The 23107-nt window shown below is 35.8% G+C and overlaps 1 pseudogene; it reads left to right on the top strand.

Moving 5' to 3' along the window:
* Positions 1 to 21156, top strand: part of LOC103273851 — a 147428-nt pseudogene extending 126272 nt beyond the window's left edge.
* Positions 21157 to 23107: the final 1951 nt, after the last annotated feature.

Consider the following 23107-nt stretch of genomic DNA (forward strand, 5'->3'; position numbering starts at 1 on the left):
TTGGGGGGAACCTTGTTGGTGTTGATGTTTATTTTTATTCCACTGTGGTCCGAGAAGGTGCATGACAAAATTCTGATCTTTTGAAATTTGTTTATGCTTGATTTATGATCAAGGATGTGGTTAGTCTTAGAGTATGTTCCATGTTGTGATGAATAGAATGAACATTCTGTGGCTGTTGGGTGGAGTATTCTATAGGTATAAATTAAGTCCATTTGGTCAAGTGTCATGTTGAGGTTCTGGATCTTCTTGTTAATTTTTTGTCTTGATGATCTATCTAGGGTCATGAGTTGGGTATTTACGTTCTCAGCTATGATAGTGTTACAGTCAATATCTTTTTTAAGTTCTCCTAGAAGCTGCTTTATGAAAGTTGGTGCCCCTATGTTGGGTGCATATATGTTTAGGATGGATATTTCTTGTTGATGGATTGAATCTTTTATCATTATGTAGTGACTTCCCATATCTTTTAAAAATTTTTTTAAGAAAGCAGGATTTATTGAGAGGACAGAAAATCTTCCACTGTGGGAGGGGACCCAAAGGGCTTGTCCCCACCATCCATATGTTTTTTAATTTTTGATGGCTTGAAGGATATTGTCCTATATTAACACTGCGATTCCTGTTTTCTTTTGTGTTCTGTTTGCCTGAAATTTTGTTTCCATTCTCTTACTTTGAGTCTGTGAGTGTCCTTTCTGGTGAGATGAGTTTCTTGGAGACAATATATTGCTGCCTCATGATATTTTATCCATTTTGTCATTCCATGTATTATCAGTGGTGCATTTAGTCCATTCACATTCTGGCTAATTATTGAAATGTAAGAGTTTATCCCTGTCATGAGGTTCTCACAGAGTTTATTGTTGTAGTTGCTGCTTTTTTGTTTTCTTTCTTTTGATTTTTGAGTTGATTCTTGTGTGTTTTCAATCTTTTTCCTGCATTGCTGTGAAGGTTGCTGTTCTTTTTTTCCCTGTCTTTGTGTTTAATACTTTCTAAGTGTTTCTTGTAGAGCTGGTCTGGAGACAGCATAAGCTCTTAGGGATTGAAGGTCTGGGAAAGATTTTAATTCTCCATCACAGATGAAGCTTAGCTTAGCTGGGTAGGTAATTCCTGGTCAAAATTGTTTATCTTTGAGAACTTTGAAGATTGAGCTGCAAGCTCTCCTGGCCTGAAGTGTTTCTTGGATAAGTCTGTTGTTATTCCAATTGGTCTTCCCCATATGTAGTCTGATATTTTTCTCTTGCTGCCTTTAGGATTTTTTCTTTTATACCTATTTTGTGTAGGTGAATTACTATGAGTCTAGGAGTTGGTCTACTCATTTGTTGTCTTGCAGGGGTTCTCTGAATCTCTTGTGTTTGAATGGTCATGTCACTGATGAGATGAGGGATATTTTCTTGGATAATTTCATGGAATGTTTGCAGGGTGGTCTCTGTCTTTCTGCCTTAGGAAGTCCAATTAATCTTAAGTTCAGCCTCTTGAAATAATCACTCATTTCTTGAAGGTTTTGCTCTGCCTTTTAAAGCTTCTTTTCTATGTTTTTTGCAGTTTGGATTAGTTCCAAATGTTGGTCCTCAAGCTCTGAGATTCTTTCTTCGGCTTGGCTAATTCTGCTTTCCATGCTTATAAGTTTGTTATTTATTTCATTCACTGTATTCTTTATTGCTGTTATCTCAATTATCAACTCCTTCATTCTTTCCTTTTGTCTTTCCTTGATTCTACTTATTCTTTCTATTAATGTCTTGATATCTGGATTTGTGGTTTGAGACCAGTTATTCTGGGGGCTCCTCATTGTTTGCATTCCAAAGTCTGTATTCTCAGTGTCTGACCTCCAAGAGGTCTGTGTGAGACCCATATTCTTCTTTTGGTTTTTCTTCATTTGTGTAGATTTTTCTCCCTTCTTCTTTCTTCCCCTCTCTTCCTTAATTCTGTTGTTCAGGGATGGGGGGCGTGTAGCTTTTACTTCTGTGTGCTCAATCTCCTATTCTTTCTTATGTGGATCCTCTGGCTTTGTTCAATTGTGAAGCTGGACTGTGGTGGGAGACTGTACTTTTTGTAGTTTTGAGATTTAATTGAGGGGGGGGAGCTGTAATTCAGAATCCATCTGCAGAACCCAGTATCCACTGACAGGTGTGTGGGCCCCTAGGAACCCACTTCCCACTGCCTTACAATCTGTCCATGCAGTGGGCATATAGGCTTGCTCCCTGAAAGCAAAATGAGATAAGAAAAAGGAAAAGAATGGAAAAAGGAAGGAGGAGCAAGAGGAAGGTGGAGAGAGAGGAGTAAGAGGGAAAACAGACATACCAACTAACAAATGAAAAGAGACACAAACAAAGACAGAAAAGAGTTAAAAAAACTAAAACATACAGACAATCATACGAACACACAAACTGACACAACCCCTCCTATTGAGGTACTCTCCCTCAAAAATACCCATACAAGGACAGGAAGTCTTTTAGAAAAGGAATAAAATAGCAGTAACAAAGCAAGTATGAAAATATTATCAAAAACTGAAAGAGAGAAAAAAAAACTAAAACAGACAAAAATGAGCAAAACAGACAAGCAAACAAACAAATGAACAAAAACTCACTCTGAGCTGGTTCCTGTAAGTCCAACTTCCTTTCAGCTCTGATCTGATCAGCCTCTCCCCTCTGCTCTCAGCATAGGCTGATAGGGTTGCTCTCAGCATGGGTCAGATGTCCTAGGCCTATGTAAGAGGAGGGTGGATCAGATCTGGACTCACCTGGCTTGCCAAGTCTCCCATTCAGATCTGAACGTGTCTGTATCTGATCCAGCACGGGGGAAGGGCTTTTGTCTCTCTCAGTTTGATGAGATTACCTTAGGCCTCAAGTTGGCTACTGGATGGAGCTGGGCAGAGCAATGCAGTTCTCTGCCTGGTCCAGGGGCAGAGAAAATGGTTGCTATTGGCGTTTCCCGGGGGGGGGGGGTTGTTGGGGGGTTGCTCCTTTCCTGCTCTCCCTGATCTGATCTTCTCTCCACAGATCATACTGGCGCTCCAGCAGCTTTATTGTCACAGGTGATGGTGTGGGCCAGGTGATGAGAATCAGCTGTATTAGGCAGGCTTTTCTCAGGAGAGTCCCTAGAACGGCAGATGAATCTGCAACCAGCAGCTCCAATCTCAGGGTGGTGGGGGGTTGCAGTCACCTCCAGAGGAGAGCTCTGGGTGCATGAACCTGAGTCTCCCCTCAGAGGAGCTTTCACTCACCCACCAGCACATGCCTACTCGCAGAGAGTCTTTATGGACACTGGCTTTTGCGGAGACTCTCACAGTCCAACCAGTCTTGTCACCATCTTGCTAGAAGTCCCCAAAACAATATTCTTTCTAGTTTCCATAATTTCTCATGAGTTATCTATGAATATTCACATTGCTTTTCTTTCACAGGTGAGGGGTTGTTTCTCTCTTGATCCTGTCAAGATCTTTTCTTTGTTTTTTGTTTTGAAAAATTTGACTATAATGTGTTTTTGGTTTCATCCTGTTTGGGATTCACTCAGCATCTGTAGGTTTATGCCATTTGTCAAATTTAGGTAGTTTTCATCCAGTATTTTTCTGAGTACCTGTCCATCCCTGACCTCTTTCTCCTCTCCTTTTGGAATTGCAATAATTTGAGCTTTAGATGTTTTGTTATAATTTCATAGTCCCCTGAGTTTCTGATTTATTTATTTCAGTTTATATTTTTTTTATTGCTTAGATTGGATAAATTCTATTGCATTATCTTCAAGTTCATGGATTATTTGCTCTGTCCTCTTCATTATGCCATTGAACCCCTACACTGAGTTGTTTATGTTGCTGATTGTATTTTTCAGTTCTAAAATTTCCACTTGGTTATTTTTAATCATGTATTTCTTTACTGAGACTTTTTATTTTTTTATTTCAAATGTGTTCATAGTTGCTCACTGAAGCATTTATTTGACGGTGGCTTGAAAATCTTTTTCCAATAATTCTAAGATTTGTCATTCCTGTGTTGGCATTTATTGTCTATTTTCATTCATTTTCAGATCTTCCTGGTCTTGGTATAAGGAGTGATTTTTGACTGAAACCTGGGGATTTGGGGTAGAATTTTATGAAACTTTGCATCTCAATTAACTATCCACTTTAGTGGGCTTGGGCTTACTCTGACACTGCTCTGGCAGGGAAAAGGTGGCATGTCCTCATTAATGCCAGATTTCTCACTCCTCACTCAGCCTCCATTGACCTCCGAAGTTGGGCTTCTCATTACTGCTGGGTGGAAGCAGAAGCTGTAGTCCCTGAATAGACCTCTGCTGGGAGCGGCTGGAAGTGGCAGGAGTGGCCGGAAGTGGCAGGCATGTCTCATTTCCGATCTTTAAGTGGCCTCCAGTGACATCACGAGGTGGATGGCCTCATTACCACTGGGTAGTGGTGAAGGTTCTACTAGGCCTCTTTTGACACACTTTATTGGACAGAGGGTGCCTCATTAATTTCAAGCGGGAGTGGATTTCCAAGCCCACGTATACTCTCCACTGATGACACCCTAGCTCCCCACTCTTTCATCTGACACTTTATCAGTCATAGTTAGGGAGAGATGGTGCTTTTTTTATAGCCTGGAAGTGGAAAATTTTAGACTCCCACTCAACTTTCACTGGTATGGCTTGGAATGGAGCCACAGATCCCCTCCCCTACCCCCACTGGTGTTTGACTGCCACAGAGTAGTAATTTCCCAAAAGTTTTCTGCCTTGCTAGAGTGCCCTTTCCTGTTCTATTTGCTAGGCAAAGTAAGTTTCTGTTGGAGACTTTTTTTGGTTAGTTTTCATTGGCATTTTGGATTGCCAGCTTCTCCAGCACCCAGTCTGGGATATATGAGGCAAAAAAATAAAACCCAAGGAGCTCACTGCTGTGCCATTGCCTGGGTCCTGAGGTCCTCAGTCAGTTTTTATTATTTCCACCTTTCAGTGTCTACTTATGTCTGTTTAATATATAATGACAAGAATGTTTACTTGTACTTAATGGAAGGAATAGTGAAAAATATGTCTATTCCATCTTTCCAGAAGCAAAATTTCCCTCCCTCCACTTGTACTTATTTTATATTAGTCATTAGGTGTTTTCTGATTTCCATATTTTCAGATATAGTAACTCAAATCAGAAATAAACATGACTCTAAAATAGACCCACAAAAATGGACAAATTTGGTTGTCTAAAAATTCAGTTTCTTTCGTGAAAAGTATCATAGAATCAAAAAGGAAAGAACTATTTAAAAATATATTTGTCATATTTTTTTTTTTTTTTGAGTTGGAGTCTCACTCTGTCACCCAGACTGGAGTGCAGTGGCTGCTCCCGGCCACCGCAGCCTCGACCTGCTGGGCTCTGGCAATCCTTCTGCCTCAGCCTTCCAAGTAGCCGGAATTACAGGCATGCACTACCACGCCCGGCTGATTTTTTTTTATTTATTTATTGTAGAGATGAGGTCTTGCTGCCCAGACGGGTCTCGAACCCGCGGGCTCAGGCAATCCACTTACCTCAGCCTCCTAAAGGCGCGGGATTACAGGCTGAGCCACCGAGCCTGGCATATTTGTCATATTTTTAACAAAGTGTTCTACATATGTGTATAGATATGCATCTAAATAGTGCTAACATTAACATATTAACATGAAAAATTAATATAAAATTAGAAAGGCATCAGTGAAAAACTAGTTAAAGACAATGAACAGACAACTCATAATATTAATTATTGCTAATTTTGGTCAATGAATATTAAAGAATGCTAACTCATTAAAAAAACACAAATTAAAACTAAGATTTTTTTTGCATATCAGTTTAACAATTACAATTATTAAAAATATCCAGTTTTGGTAACAGTGTGGAAATGTAGTGTGGAAAGGTACATATGGTAACACATAGCTTCTGGAAGGTCATTTGGCAATATGTCAGCATTAATATATCTTCTCAGGAAATAACTTAATACACAAAGTCACGTGTATCATGAATATAGGAATGTACATTGTAGTTTTATTTGCAATCATAAAAAATGCAATGGTGAATTATAGTTTTAATTTAGAAAATTAAAAAATTGTACAAAAACTGTGCCACATCACTGCAGTATTGTAATGCTGTGTACATTGTACTATGCAGCTGTTTTAAAAGATGAGCTAGGGCTGGGTGTGGTGGCTACTGCCTCTAATCCCAGCACTTTGGGAGGCTGAGGTGAGAGGATTGCCTGAGCCCATGGGTTTGAGACCAGCCTAGGCGACTTGGTGAGACCTCATCTCTACAATAAATCAAGAAAAATTAGCTGGGAGTGGTGGCGCACGCCTGTAGTTATAACTACTTGGAAAGCTGAGGTATAAGGATCGCCTGAGCCCAGCAGGCCGAGTTTGTGGTGGCCAGGAGCGTGCCATTGTACTCCAGCCTGGGCAACAGAGTGAGACTCTGACTCAATAATAAAAAAGAAAAAAGATGAGCTAGATCAATCTATCTTGTCTTGGAAAGATGCTATGCTATATTATTAAGTGTAAAAATAAGTTGTTGAAGAGTACATTTGCAATGACTCAATTATTATAAGTATGACTATATATATGCATAGAAAATATTCAGTAGAAATAGATACCAATCTGCTACTAGTGGTTATCTCTGGGTAATGTGATTATAGTGGAATTTTCACTATTTACTTAATTCATTTGTGTATTTGAGTTGTTTTTCAGTGTATATGCCTAACCTTAATTTTTGAAAGAGCATAAAATACAGAAAAGTATAGAGAATAAAGGACTTTATTCATAGCCAGAGCTTGAGGAGTCTGGCTCTAGGTCAAAATCCTGTGTGTGATATGTTATTGTATCTGACTACGGACTTGGTGTACAGCCAGTGCATTGCAGTTCTCTACACAGAGTTGCAGTGGCGGATTCAGCCCCCCTCCTCATTACCACCAGCCATGCTCACCTGAGACCTGCTCATTTATGTTCCTTACTCTGCTACCCTCAGTGAGACACCTCCTCAAGTGCAGCCTTGGAGCACTTTTCCTCACTCTGACTCCTTATAGACTTTCTCCCTTTTATTCCACCTGGCGCATGAGTACACAAAGAAGCAGGAGTCTTTTGTTTGGGATTCCTCAGCAGTGAGATGATCCCTTCACTATCCCAATTTGTGCCGCATCTACTTGAACATCTTCCAGTGCCATTCCAGAGAGAAAAAGTGGAACACTGAGCACATCTGTATCTCTTGCTTGCATTGCTGCAGTAAGTGACAGAAGGACTCAGTTGTTACATTCAGTTTGTCCTGTTGACCTAATGAACCACTTTGATTCCTGATTACTCGACAGAGTTAATGGTTAACATTAAAAAAAATTTTTTTTAAAAAGAAAACATAAAGTGTCTTAGATGGAGTTGAAGTCTTATATTTTCCAATTCCATTCTTTTTCTTCCCTCCCCGGGGTCAACTACTATGAATTTGGTATGCCCTGCTTATGAGCTAACACATACATAAACATTATACATATTTTAAAATAATATGTGTATGTACATCTGTATGCTTGTACATATGTGTACATATATATGTAAAAATGCATGAACATACACATAGATAATTCTTAACAATATCATTACTCAGAAAATGAAGATATTTTCATTAATAGACTATGAAGTGAAGCAATTTTTTTCTTCAATAAGGATATCATAATTTATAATTCATATGCTGGATTACTCAAGAGGGTGTGAAAAATGTCCAAGTAATATTGTAGGTTTAATCCATTTGCCATAGGATTTTAGCATGGCTGAATACATAAAGAGACCAAACAATTGCTGAGATTTTGTGATCAGAAAATGTTAACTCCTGAGATGGCTAGGAGGGCCTTTGGCATCTCTCATATTCCAGCTGTCATCAGACTTGGCTCTCCATCAATGCTGAATTTCTTTAAGATCTCAAACATTCGACTATCTTTGAAAGTTTTATCTTTGTGTACATTCTATTGCCTCATCTATAGTGCTTTCCTCTGCATACTTTTTAATCTGGAAAACTTCATTTTTGCCTTCAAATTTTAACCCAAGTATTATACTGAAGTTGTCTAAATAGCATTTCGAGGAAAGATTTTGAGATGGGAAATATCTAATTTAATTTTTTAAATAAGTGAATTTCACTTGATAACCAGAAAACAAGAATGTGAATTTACACTTGTAGTACAATTTTGAAATTAAACCTTAGCAAACAAACAAGCAAAAAACTGAGAGGCAAGAAAATTGGCCTCTTACCTTTTCCTGGGTAGGCAAGGTATTCAGGATGATAGAGAAAGCTGTACTAGCAAATCTGCATTGATTGCTTAATACATTTTGCAGTAACCCCATGGGGCAGCTGACACCTCATTTAAGAGATGAGGAAAATGAAACTTAAAACTGCTAAAGACAGACAACAGTGTGATGGTAGCAGTACAAAATCAGCACTTCAACCACATCTTCTAAAAAACCAACAAGTGATAAAAATAAAGAAATTTAAACTCCTAAAAAAGAAAAAGGAAACGGATGAAATGCCAAATTATAAAATAGGTGAAAAAAGGACCCAGCAGAGTGGTGATAGGGAGGGAATGGGAACCAAGAGAGAAAAATTCTGAAGGGTGAAGGCAAAAGTGTGAATGGACTATTAGGCTGATCGTGGAAGCTTTGGGTTTGAGAAGTCAGAGAGGCAAAGATGAAGCAGATACCACATGAAGACACCAGAGTTAGTGAAAGTAGTCATCTATGTGGTGGGGACATGCAGAAATTGTGCCTTGGGGACGCTGCACAGCTGCCTAGTTCTACATATTCTGGGGTGAAGCAAAGGTCAAACATTTAAGACAGAAATCCTGAAGTCATGAGAATTTTTTCCTAAAGCAAGACCTGATATCTCCTACTTCCCTATTTTCTGAAAATAGCTGATTCTGGAAAGAAGTCAAATCAAATCAGTCAACAAGATGTCAGAAAAAAAAAGAGAATACAAATAGCACCTATACAATAATACAAGAAAAAAAAAAGTAAAGGAAAAGCAAATGGCAAATGCAGAAGTTACCTGAAAAATTTACCATGGAGAACATTTAACAATATGACCTATTGAATAGCCATGAGTTGTTTAAATGTTCATGAAGAAAACTTCTGTATAAAGCAAATCACTGAAGGTAGTGATTAGAGATGTTGAGAAAAAAGGAGATAAAATATTTTTTGGTGGAACTCTGAAAAATGTACAAGACTAAAATAAAAATATCACAGAAATAAAGGCAATACAATTGGAAGCAACTCTGGGGAAAAATACATTGTTGAATGAAAGAGCAAATAACATAATGGATGGGGACAAGAAAGCCCAGCAAAATGAAATAGAAATACAGAGCTAAAAGGGATTAGAGAGAAAATGATTGATATAGAGCAGGGGTTGATAGCAGTTATATTTTTAGATTTGAGGGCATATGCTCTCTGTCATAATGACTCATTCCTTCCATTGTAGTATGAAAGTAATTGTAAACAATTTTTATTGTATTCCAATAAAAATTTATTTACATACGAAAGCAGTAGGCTAAATTTTGTCCATAAGCTGTAGTTTGCTGATACCTGATACAGAGGACAGGCAAAGATTTACTATTTGAAAAGCTGGAGTCTCAGAAAAAGAAAGGGTGGTATACAGATATTCTAAAATATGATTTAAGATAATATTCCAAAATATAAAAAGTAACTTGAATCCATGCTTAATAAAACATATTATGATCTATAAAAAGTAGACATTAAAAGTGGCAAAATGGAGAACTATATTAACAAAACTACTTAATTTTGAATAAAATTCTTAGGAGAACCAAGCCAAAACAATATACTAGCTTATATATTTTTTAAAAGTCAGATTGATCTCAGGTATTTAAACCACAGTTTTCAAAATAAGGGAAAATGTTTAAAATCTCTGACAATATGATATTACTAACAGGAATTGGTAGGGGAAGGTGATAGGTAGTCTAAATTTATTGATGTTCTTACCTTTTAATTACCAGGAGTCAAAAGGCATTTTAAACAAATAAATCAAGTAGTAGAGGAATATGTATATTTAACAATACAAAATACCCAAAAAGAAAGAAAATATGATGAACCAACTTGACATATCAGAAGAAGGAGGTGAAGGAAGAAAAAGGGGGGCATTTTCTCAATTCATTATTAATCAGAGTAGAGAATGATCAAAATCAGACCAATATAAGATTTATAATATTATTACATTATTATTATGAAATGGAAGATTCATAATATTATTGATATTATATAAAGCCACAAAGTAACAATCAGAGTAAAAATACAGACCTTCCAGTTATCAGTAGAAGCACATACACCCAAACTAAATAGACTGATAGTCTGAGATTGAAAATGGAATTAAACAAAAAGTATTTCATAAATAACTAAATCCTAGCATAACTATTATATTGATAAATGTAAATAGAAATTATATTTGCATATACATCCTTTAAAAGTGAAACATTTTTTATATAGAATCCTTTACAGGAAAGAAATATTTATATAGGATCACCAAGCAAAAATAAACTCCATATGGCATATTGGAGACATTTCAACACAAAATGGTGTATAAAGTGAAAATAAAGTACAAAAAATGACATACTAGTGAAATGAAAACTAAAAGCAAAGAGGGATCATTTTGAAATCATATATGTTTGACCTCAGGTCAAAATGCCTTAAATAACACAAAAACTGTCCATTGTATAATAATAGTAAAATTAATAATAAATATAAAACAGGATTAGTTCTGCATCAAATAACAATCATTAATTAAAAACTAGAGACTTACAACACTAGTAGTTGTGAAAAAAATCAAAAAATGAAATAGATAAAAATAAATAAGAATGAAGAATACCTAAGTAATATATTCAGCAGGTATATATACTCCTCCCAAAAGAATATACTTGCAAGTGTTCATGAAACATTCACAGACGTTATCCATAGTTAAGTTACAAAAAATTACAAATAATCCCCTAAAGCAGACATATATAAATAACATTCTCTGATTAAAATGTTTTAAGCCAATTAAGCTCAAAATCAGATATTAAAAAAGAACCCTTACCACTTGGAAAAAGAAACATTCTCTCTTAACTATTGTAGGAGAAATTAAAATAAGGTAGGAGAACAATCTAGAAAACAAAAACAATAATATGTTATAAAAACTTAAGGGATACAAAGAAAGCAGTGTGCAGAGGAACACTCACAGCCTTAAGCATTCTACTGGTAAATAATAAAAGTTAACAAATTAGTCATGTAACCCAAAAGGATTGGGATTAGTAGAGATGAAAATTTAAGCCAATAAATTGTAAAACAGAAAATGACATAATTAATTAAAAGTTTTCAGTACTGCTTTGTTGAAAAGAAAATGAATCATTAGCTACCCTAATCAAGAAGATGAAAAACACAAGTAAAAATAAGTAATGATGAGGAAAAAAACCCCATAGAATCAGAATAAATTAAAATGATCACGAGGAATTAATTTGCTCTAGTCTATGTTAATAAATTTGAGAATGCTAGATAAAATGAATAATTTTCAGGGAAAATATAATTTACCAAAATTATTTACCTAGACAGATATAAGCAATCTAAATAGACCAGTTATCTTAGAAGAAATAGAGAAATTTGTCTAAGAGCTATCTATTCTCCACAAAAATAAACAAACAATAACAACAAAACAAAAGGAGACACGTAAATCCAAAACTTTAAAGATTAGGTAATTCCAGTGCTTGAAACACAAAAAAGGAAGGTAAGTGTCCAATTCTTTTGAAGAATGAACATAATTGATACACCTAGCAATAATTGCTTACAAAAATTATGAACCTTACTTGGAAAAAAATTATGAACTTTATTTGGCAATATGAATGTGAAAGTACCGCACAAAATGCATGACAAGTAGAATCCAATGCATATTATAAAGAAAAATAGAAAATGACCAGGTGGGCTTTCTCCCCAAAGAATGCAAGAATAGTTCAACTTTAGGAAATCAATTACCAGGATTTATCATATTAGTAATACTAACTGATAAAAATGATATAATCCTCTTTACTAGTTTTACGAATTCCTGTAGGTCTATAATTACCTCCAAGTAAAAGAAAAAAAATTACAGGGATCATTTGCATCAGTGCTGTAAAAATAACTGATATAATTTTTACATTGCTTCCTGAAAAAAAATGCAAACGTAATAAACTAGGAGTAAGTGCATTCATTCTTTCTGTAGCTTTCATTCTTTTGTCATCAGCAGTGTTTTTGTTTTTGACTTACAAAAAGCTGTACATTTTTATTGTAGACAATTTAATGACTTTGGAGATAAGTATACACCCATGAAATTATCAACACAATCTATGTCATAAACATATCCATTATCTCCAAATATTTCTACCTGCCCTCTCTATTTATTATTAGTAGTATATGATAAGAACACTTAACGTATGATTTATCCTCTTAGCATTGTTTAAGTATACAATACAGTATTATTCATTATATAGGCACCATGCTATACAGCATATCACTATGCTGCACAGCATATGTCATAGGATTTATTCACTTCCATAATCGAAACTATGTACCCTTTGACTAATACTTTCCTATTTCCTACTTTTCTCAGCCCCTGACAACCACCTTTCCATTCTATGCTTCTATGAGTTTGACTATTTTGATTCATTATATACAACCTTGCATTGCTTAATGATGGGGATAAGTTCTGAGAAATGCCATAGTTGGGTGATTTCTTTGTTGTATAAACACCATAGAGTGTACTTACACAAACCTAGATGGCATATCCTCCCACACACCCTGGTTGTATGGTATAGCCTATTGTTCTTGTACAGCATGTTACTGTACTGAATAATGTAGGCAATTGTAACATAAGCATTTGTGTAACTAAACACACCCACATCTAAACATAGAAAAAGTACAGTATAAATATGGTGTTACAATCTTATGGGACTACCGTCACATAAATGATCTGTTGTTGACGGAAACATCTTATGTAGTACATGGCTGTAAGTGGTATCACGAAGTCTTTGTTTTTCTGTGTCTGACTTATTTCATCTAGCATAATGTCCTCTAGGTTTATCCATGTTCTCACAAGTAGCAGGATTTTCTTTTTTTTCTAAACCACTGTATGTATATATTATATACTTTTTATTTATTTGTCTGTTATTGGATATTTAGGTTGCTTCCACGTTTTGGCTACTGTGAATACTGCTGCAATGAACATGGGAGTGTAGATATCTCTTTAAGATCTTGATTTTAATTCATTTTTATATATACACAGAAGTGGAATGGCTCGATCATGTGATAAAATATACTCCAAATCCTAAATCCACTTAAGAGGGAGACTATGGAATACTTCTGTTAGAATCAGAAACAAGTAAATACTGTCAATAATAACATATTATTTTGTCAAATAAGTATATTGCCAAAGAAATTAAAGAAGTGATAGATCTTAGATTGTCATGGACTGAAGTGTATTCTTTCAAAATTTATGTATTGAATTTCTAACCTTAGTACCTTGGAATGTGTCTGTATTTGGAGATAGGTTTATTAAACAGATAATTAAGTTAAAATAAGGTCATGAGGATGGGTCCTAATCCAATATGACTTATTCTTTCTTTCTTTCTTTCTTTCTTTCTTTCTTTCTTTCTTTCTTTCTTTCTTTCTTTCTTTCCTTCCTTCCTTCCTTCCTTCCTTCCTTCTTTCTTTCTTTCTTTCTTTCATTCTTTCTTTCTTTCTTTTTTATTATAAAGATGTGGTGTACAATTCAGGGTTAGGTATACAAACGTTGATTATGCAGGTACCTTTGCTGATGAGGTATGCCCCTCCCTCTCCAGCAGTTTCCTTCAACTGCCAGTCCCACACCCCCCCACCCCCCGACAGTTTTCCCACTACTGCCAATCACTTTCTTGACTCATGTTCTTTTAAGAAGAAGAAATTAGGGCACAGAGGTAAGACCATATGAAGGTGCCAGTGGAAGACAATCATTTACAAGCCAAGGAAAGAGTCCTCAAAAGAAACCAACCGTGTCAACACCTTGATCTTGAACTTAGAGCCCCAGAATTCTGAGAAAATAAATTTCCATTATTTAAGCCACCCAGTCTTTGGAATTTTGTTATGGCAGCCCTAGCAAACTAAGAGATGTATAAGTACTGGAAAGGAATAGATAAAATGTAATATGTGCAGATGATATAATCGTAGACCCCAAATATACACTGAAAAATAACAGCAAACAGTATGAGAAATCCAATAAGTTGGCTGGCTTTAAAATTCAATATATAGAGGTCAGTTATTTTGCTGGGTACAAATATCAGCAAATTAGAAGATATAATGAGATAAGAGACACAATTTTCTGATGTAAAAATCTATTTCTAACAGTTCTGGAGTTTTTGAAGTCCAAGATCAAGGTGCTGGCAGGTTCAGTGTGTAGTAAAGGCCCACTTCCTGGTTCACAGGCTGTTATCTTTTTGTTGTGGAGTTACTTGGTGGAAGGGATAAGGGTAATTTCTAGGACCACTAACTTCATTCCTGAGAACTCCACCTCTTGACTCAATCTCCTTCCAAAGTTCTCACCTCCAAATACCATCACGTTGGGATTAGTTTTCAACATAAGAATTTTGAAGGAGACCTATTCACATACACATGGTATTAGGTAGCTTACATAATTCCCATAGGGGAAAGGAACAAATATTGGAAGCAACACAATAAGAAGTAATGGAGCTAAGGTAAATACACACATACGCCAAGGGATTATACTAGTGGAAACCCCAGAGCAGCCACTGAACATGTAACACATCACATAGGAAAGCAAGGAGGTATATGAGTAGTCAAATTGAGCCTTCTTTCTGTGAACAATCATAAGGTAGTGGTTTGTATGTTATAACTTTCCTTCTAACCTGTACTTTCCATCTTCCTTTTATATTATACAGGTTGTTTATGTTGTCAGGTAAATCTTCCCTTTATATTCTACAGGTTATTTATGTTGTCAGGTAAATTAAACTAACCTCCTGTTAGACTGAGCCCTTGGCAGTCTTCCTCTGTGTGAAAATTGCTGGAGTCCTCCACTAATTTTAACCACTAAACACAACAGTATTAGGAGATACTCCAGAGAATCTTCAGGTTCCAGAATGTTCATCTTGGCACTCATTATGTAGCAGCAAATCTATTTTCCCTTCATATTTGGGATCAATCATGCCAGCTAAACAACCACAGTAACCGTCTATGTTGCTTGTTTTTCCAATGTCATAGGAGAACTGAAGAGTCAGTAGCATTCTTAACTTCTGTTTGGTGGAATCATTGCTATATTGCCTAGGGGAAGCATTAATCTCTTGGGTACTAAAACCAGTGAACCAATACAATTCAAAGTTGTGATGGTAGGAAGTAAATTTTTTTATGAGTGCATAATTATGTGTCCTATTATAAAAAACCAGTTCAACGTCTATCCCTAGATTTTCAGACTCCTCTAATATTCCAGTGATGAGAGAAGTAGCATCATGTTTTGGCTACTGGATCAGAGTATATTTTGCATCTATTGGCTAATATCCAATAGATGCAAAAAAGTCTCTCTCTTTTTTTTTAAACTTAGATGATACTATACCTGATACTCTCACAGGTAATTCCATCTTTTTATAAGGTCAATATTTGGATGATAGATTACATAGTGAGATCAGTGTATTTCCTATTGCATTTACTTCTTTTGCCTAAAATGTGGTCCTTGTTTAGAAGCTATGCATCATTATGATGAATAAGGAATTTGTTAAACCCATGAATAACATTACCGGAGGAATTTCAGGCAACAGTTATTAAAGGATGACATGTCTGTTTGAATGTGATATAACACTGCCCATCACATAATGAAAGACAGGTACTGGATCACTGTCAGTTTCAAACTGGGCTGCACAGCAGGAGGTGAGCGGGAGTAGGAGCAGTGAGGGTAGTTTCATCTGTATTTACAGCCACTCCAAATTGCTCACATTACTGCTAAGCTCCGTCTCCTGTCAGATCAGTGGCAGCTTTAGATTCTCATAGAAGCATGAGCCCTATTGTGAACTGCATATTTGAGGCATCTAGGTTGGGCACTCCTTATGAGAATCTAATGCCTGAAGATCTGAGGTGGAGCTGAGGTGGTGACGCTAATGCCGGGGAGCAGCTGCAAATACAGATTAACATTAGCTGTGAGGTTTGACTGCACAGAGACCATAATAAATCAATTGCTTGCAGACTCATATCAAAATGATAATTTCATAATAGCACTTACTCCATTATAAATTACGATGTAATAATAATATAAATAAAGTGCACAATAAATGCATTGCACCTGAATCATCCTGAAACCATACATCCTTCATTCCCACCCCAGTTCGTGAAAAAAGTGTCTTCCATGTAACCAGTCCCTGATACCAAACTACTACTGATTTAGATAACTATTTTACCACCTTGAGTTATGGGCTATAACCTCTCACCAATTAAAGCTAATACATTAACCAGAATTGAGTCAGATAGCTAATTCTATATTTCATTTGCTTTGATGGTTTTTTGCCTGTGAATTTTTTAAAAAGTTCTGATTATTGTTGCAGAGAAAATAATATTTGGTAGATTAATCATAAAGATCTTTTTCTTCCTTCAAGAATCAGGGACCCTTGTTTGATTATTTTACAGGCAGTTTTGATGCAGCTGGGAGGCACTTTGTTAATTGAAAACCTCAAAGTTGCTGCCACCTACTCCTTGATCCTGGTGATGGTGGTACCTCTGCTGCAGATGTCCCTGGAGTTCCATTTCTCCAAGCCTAGCTGTCACCTTACACTGCTCACTTCTTCCCTTCCAGATCTTGCATGGACACTTGCTTGCTGGAAGAACCACCAGCTTTACCTCCTTTGTGGTGCAGGAAGACATCCTCGTAGAAGTGGTGGTACTAGCTGCTAACTGTAGTAAGTGTCATACTGAGAAATAAACTTGTGCTTTTATCATAAATATCTGTATGAAGAAAAGGTAAATGCTTAACAGTGACACTAAAGAATAAGCAAACAGAGAAAAAGATATACTGTGTACTTATATAGGAACAGTTACTATCATAAAGATGCAATTCTTGTCATGTTAATTTATACATTTAATGTGATCACAGTTAATATTAACAAATATTTTTAACTGCAGAAGAGAATCCTAAAGTTCAAATGGAAAAATATGAATAAGCAAGAATAGAAATAAAATTTATGAGTTAAAAAGGAGTAATGAAAGGAAATTATTTCTACCAAACACTAAAACATATATTAAAGTTATAATAACTAATTGATGAACTAAAAAAAAAAATCTGGTGCTGCCAATGTGAACAGAATGAATGAATACATAGAATACGATATGAATAGATAAATAGAAAAATCTATAAATAGGCCCAAGCATATGTAAAAAAATTGATTTATGATAAAAGTGAGAATAAATCAGTAAGAAAAAGGTAAATTATTTAAAAGTAATGTAAAAAGAAATTGGTAGCCTCCTGTAAAGAATATTTTTGGATCAACACCTTCACTTATTTTATTTGTTTATTTCTCTTTATTTTAAAGATGTGGGGTACAATTCAGGGTTAGGTATACAAATATTCATTATGCAGGTACCCTTGTTGATGAGTTGTGCCCCTCCCTCCCCTGGCAGTTTCCCTCAACTTCCAATTCTATCCCCCCTCCCTTGGCAGTTTCCCACTATTGCCAATCCCTTTCTTATAGTATTATGAGATTTGTTCAAGGTCCACTTATGAGTGAAAGCATATGGTACTTCATGCTTTGTTTCTGTGATAGATCACAGAGTATGACAGACTCTAAATCCATCCAAATTGCTGTGAAGTCCATATGTTTGTCCTTCTTTATGGCTGCATAATATTTCATTCTGTATGTGTACCACTTTAAAAAAAAAATCCAGTCCAGCTTCAATGGACAGCATAGTTGGTTCCATGTTTTTGCTATTGTGAATAGAGTTGCAACAAACGTGTGTGCAGGTAACTTTTTGGTAGAATAACTTGAGTTTCTCTGGTTATATTTCCAGTAGGGGGATTGCTAGGTCATATGGAAGGTCAATTTCTAGTTCTTCCAGAAATCGCCACACTGTCTTCCAAAGAGGCTGCACTAGTTTGCATTCCCACCAACAGTGTAGAAGCATTCCTTTTTCTCTGCATCCTCACCATTATCTGTTGTTTGTTTTATTAATGATGGTCATTCTTACTGGGGTTAAGTAGTATCTCAATGCAGTTTTGATTTGCATTTCTCTGATGATAAGTGAGGCTGAGCCCTTTTTCATGTGTCTGTTGGCTGCTCATATATCTTCTTTTGAGAAGTGTCTATTCATGTCTTTTGCCCACTTTTTAATGGGGCTTGAGTTTGAGTTCCTTGTAGAGCCTAGATGTTAGGCCTTTGTCAAATATACAGCTGACAAATATTTTTTCCCATTCTGTGGACTGCCTCCCTGCTCTCTTGATGGCTTCTTTTGTTTTGCAGAAGCTTATCAATTTGATGAGGTTCCACTTGTCTATCTTATCTCTTATGAATACCTTCACTTTAAACCAAAAATACAGAGGTATCGAAATATTTAAAACTGAACAAACATTTAAGTTTTAGAAGAAATTATCTGAGCAGTAGAAATGGTCTTTTTAATTAGGTCATAGAACCCAAAAACTACAGAATAAAAGATTTATAAATTTAGTGCCTAAAAATAGAGTTTTGGGACAGCAAAAAAAATCATAAGCAAATTGAAATATTATATAAAAAGCTAAGAAAAGTATTTGCAACTCATTTTAAAAACAAAGAGCAGGGCTACTGCCTTGCTAGACTCTGGTGTGGCCATGTGCTCTTTGAGCTATTGCTGTCGCCATGCTTCCTGGCTTTGGTCCCCTCCCCCACCTTTGGGAGGTGAATCTTCTTTCTTAAAAAAAACAACAAAGAACAAATTTTCTTAATATAGAAAAAAATACAGCAAATCAGTAAGAAAAAACAAACAATTCAATAGAGGAAAGGGTAAAGAATTGAACCTAGAGTTTGTAAGCAACTCTGAAAGAATTTTAAACATAGTAAAGATGTTCAGCCTCATTTATGGTAATGAAACACTTCATTGAAGTAGTCTTCCTCTCCTATCATATGGTAAAACTGAAAGAGTTTGTTAGCACACGTTGTTAAGAAAGGTGTGGGAAAACAGCCCTCTGATACACAGTTGAAGGGAGATAAATAGGAATGAGTTCTCTGGAGTATAAAATGACAGTGATTTTCAAAATAACCACTCTTCCATTTGTAGGGATTCATCCCACAGATACCCACACATCTGCAGAATGAACTAAGAACAAGATTATCTATTTAAGATTTTAAATAAGAATTTTCATGAGCATAAGGTTGGAAACATGAATGCCCATTAATAGTTCATTTCAATAATTTGTAGCATGCCCATACAATGAAAAACAATGCAACTGAAGAAAAAGATGGCAAAACTGTTTGTGTTCTAATATTGAACAATTTCCAAGACAGATTATTATAAGAAAGAAATAAGGTGGACAGTGTACTGGTCAGGGGCTTGGCCCCCGCCTGGCTGCAGAGCCGGAGCGTGAGGTGCTGGCTGGATCACCCATCTGGCGACAGACTCCAGTCAGGAAACAGGTCCAGGGGGTGAAAGAAGCGAAACATTCCTTCCCAGTGTTTCCCAATTCCCAGGACTCAGCAGTGCATCACCTCTGGGGGAAGTAGCAAGGTACCTTTAAAGCAGGGCCGAAGTCTTATTGATTGAATTCCACTGACTTAAAATGAAAAGGATCTAACAGAATTAAAAGGCAGGCTAATTGAAGTCACTGAAGAAAAACTTAAAAAGGACGATTGCTGAATACACATAAGAGGGTTCATTTACAATGTCAGCTCACATATGGAGTATTATCCTGGTAGAGAAGATGAACTAAGGAGAGCAGCAGGATCAGATGGAACTGACCTTTTTGATCAAGTTCATCATTGGGTCAATGACAAATCCATGCTGAAAGAATGCCTGGTTGGCAGAATGGCAGGTAAACCTGCTGTTCTGAAAGACTATCTGAGGAAAAGAAAGTCTTTAATGGCATGCTTCCCAAGAGCCAAGTAACAGATACACTTGCCAAACAAGGTCCTCATTATCCAAGCTATGATTGGTTCCAGACAATTTATTAATAGCCACCTTTGTCATATATACTAAACAGAAGGAAATGTTAGACTCAATAATAGTTGATCATCAAGATGATTTCTTTAGAGCAGGAATAGTTATCAAAGATTGTTCATATCTTATACATATTGGGTTAAACCATGCAGTTCAGTAAGATTTTTCTGTGTGGGTTGTTGAGAACATAGGAAAAATAGAGATTGTCCTAAAGAAAAAAGAAAATACTTCTTGGAAATTTCTGTGTCATCTCCTGGAGAATCATAATCCACTGATTCCAAGGAAAGACAGAGGTTAAAGACGGAAAGTGCCAGTTAATTTCCAAGGAAGATATTACTCATGATATGAAGCTTTCCTGTCTGATGCTACCACCTAGCACTCATCTGCAGGTGAGTGTAGTTTATTACCTGTAGTTTATTATCTGTAGCAAACTATCACAGGTACAGAAATAGTAAAGCCATATATACCTGTATTTCATTCCTTACTCTCAGATTCCAATGAACCAGTTCTTCCAAACAATAAATGCATTTACTTCTTGATCAAAATCTATCCTGCTGGATTCTTCACACCAGATCTTGATCTCCTTTAGATTGGAGATTTTGTTTCTGCAAGCAATCCTGAGGGCAATTTAAAACTATCCAAGTTCCAAGAATTAGGAGATCTCTTTTTGCTGCCAGCTGTAACAGGTCTTCACACCAATGGTTAAAATATTGAATTATGCTTTGACTAATATACTCAGTCTCAGGAAAGTGAAACTGATGCTTCTTCAATAAAACAGAGGATGATATGATTTGAAGAAGCCAATTGGAGAAATTAGTATTTAAAGATAAAATATTTGATGTTGAATTTGTTCTCTCAGCAGCTACTTCTGAATGGAATGGCAAACAGTGACACATTTCACTCACTCTTCTTTCTGAATTTTTGAAAAGAAATGTGGGTGAATCTAAAGTCCTTATCCGCATTTCTGGACTAGGGTCATTCATAGAATAAGGACTAAGGTTGTTGCATGATCTCAATGTTTCCAAAGATGAGATCCATAGTTTTACAGCGTGATGAAGACTGTCATTGTCCTTTATTCAACTAGCTTATCTAAGTTTGTGACTGCTTAGGGTTTTCTAAGAGAGATTTTTATTTATAATAAAAGGCTAACTAGAATCCAGACTTGAGTTTCTTAAATGAAATTAGATGTCTCTTCAGTATATGTAACTTATTGTCTTTCTTTTGTACCATGACTTATTTTACTACTGATACCTGACCTGGAAAGTCAAACATGGCAACAAATACATACAGGATTCTTTTGTTATGAATCACAAATTTGTTTACCACTTGAAGTGTATCACTATTCTATGATAAGAACCTGTGTTTTGATATGATAAAGTAAATTACCACTTTAATCATGTTTCTATGCTGTAAAATGTCTTATTAGCAATACTGATTAAATTTTACATTGCACTGTTAACTCAGGAAAGGATTATTTATGTCCTTGTTATTACTTAAAACAAACATAAAATGTTATGACTTATTAAGTGATCCAAACATTTTTGTGTGTGTATATGGCGTTGATGCAGAGTAGAATAAATTTATACTTAAGTATTTTTTAAAAAAGAAGTAAGGTGCAAGACATGGTATGTAGTATGCTCCTACACTTCCATGTATGGAAAGGAAGGGAGGGAGATAGGGGAAGGAGAGGAATAAGAGAGAAGATGTGGGGGTGGGGAGAAACAGAAATAAAGGAATACTTTTTGAATAAGAAAGATACAACAATGATAACATAATTGGCCTCTGGGGAAGGATAGAGATGGGGTGAGAAGAATAATGTCAGTCTAACATATGTTTTGAATTTTGAATCATGTGACTACATTATCTATTAAAGAACCATTAAAACTATAAATACATATTGTTTTTCATATTTGTAAAACAAACAGTTTTGTATATGAGTGTGTATGTGTTTATTTTGTCCCAATTTATCCAGCTTGGAAAGTGACAACTTGAAATTTAGAAACACAAGGGCTTTTAAAATGAGATAGTCATATGATGTTTTAACCTTTTAAAATGTCTCCTTTAATACTGCAAGATGGAAAAGTATTAGATCTGTCAAAAATACAAGAACACTGCAAAATCAAAACAAAAGAATCTGTCTAAATCAAGACAGTATTTTTCATACCATGTTTAAGAATTGCTTCAATTTGACAGGCTAATAATACACAGCAAGATGAACTGAGATGCAAAACCTCAACCCTGCCAAGGATAGCATATTAATCCGCTTTATTTCAGAGTGCATCACCTCTGTACTTCTAAATGATTTGTGACATGCTGCTTTTGGAAGACATCACTATGAAAACTTCATGCTGCAGTCTTTCACATTTTGCATTCTATTTTAAATGCACTCAATGTTTCCTCTCTCTTTCAATGTTCAGAAACTCACATGCAGTCGGATATTATAAAGGGTATGGACTCAATTCTTTTCTGTAGTTGAAACAAAACCTTTTAAAGTAGTCCAGTCAAAGCTATCCTACTTTGTTATAAACATGGAATTTGAATTTCTGAGAAAAATTATATAGAATCATATGTGTAGAGATCATATACTACACATAGAAATCATATATATTTCAAGCAACCAGGACATAATATCATTTCAGCTTTCTTAGTACCTATCTTATAACAGAAGCATTGCTCTGTAAATACATTCACTCACTCATGCTACAAATACTTAGTGAGCCCTTACTTTGTGCTAAGGCCATCTGCTGAGTTTAGGGTAGTTTCAAGTTTTAGTAACACCTCCAAATTTTCCTTATTCATTTCTGAAAGAAGCTTATCACTCTGCATTAAGTATGTTTTAATAAAGTCAAATACGATTGTTTTTCCAATCCAGGAACAAGTGTAGCAGTTAAATAGCATCATAAAGAAATGATTTCTCGGTCTTCTGCTCAAATCTAAGCAGTTGTCCAAGCCCCTCTCTCCTCTCTCCTCTCTCCTCTCTCCTCTCTCCTCTCTCCTCTCTCCT

The sequence above is a fragment of the Carlito syrichta genome, unplaced genomic scaffold (assembly GCF_000164805.1).
Source record: "Carlito syrichta isolate Samal-C Ts95f unplaced genomic scaffold, Tarsius_syrichta-2.0.1 Scaffold314288, whole genome shotgun sequence".
In the NCBI taxonomy this organism is placed as follows: Eukaryota; Metazoa; Chordata; class Mammalia; order Primates; family Tarsiidae; genus Carlito; species Carlito syrichta.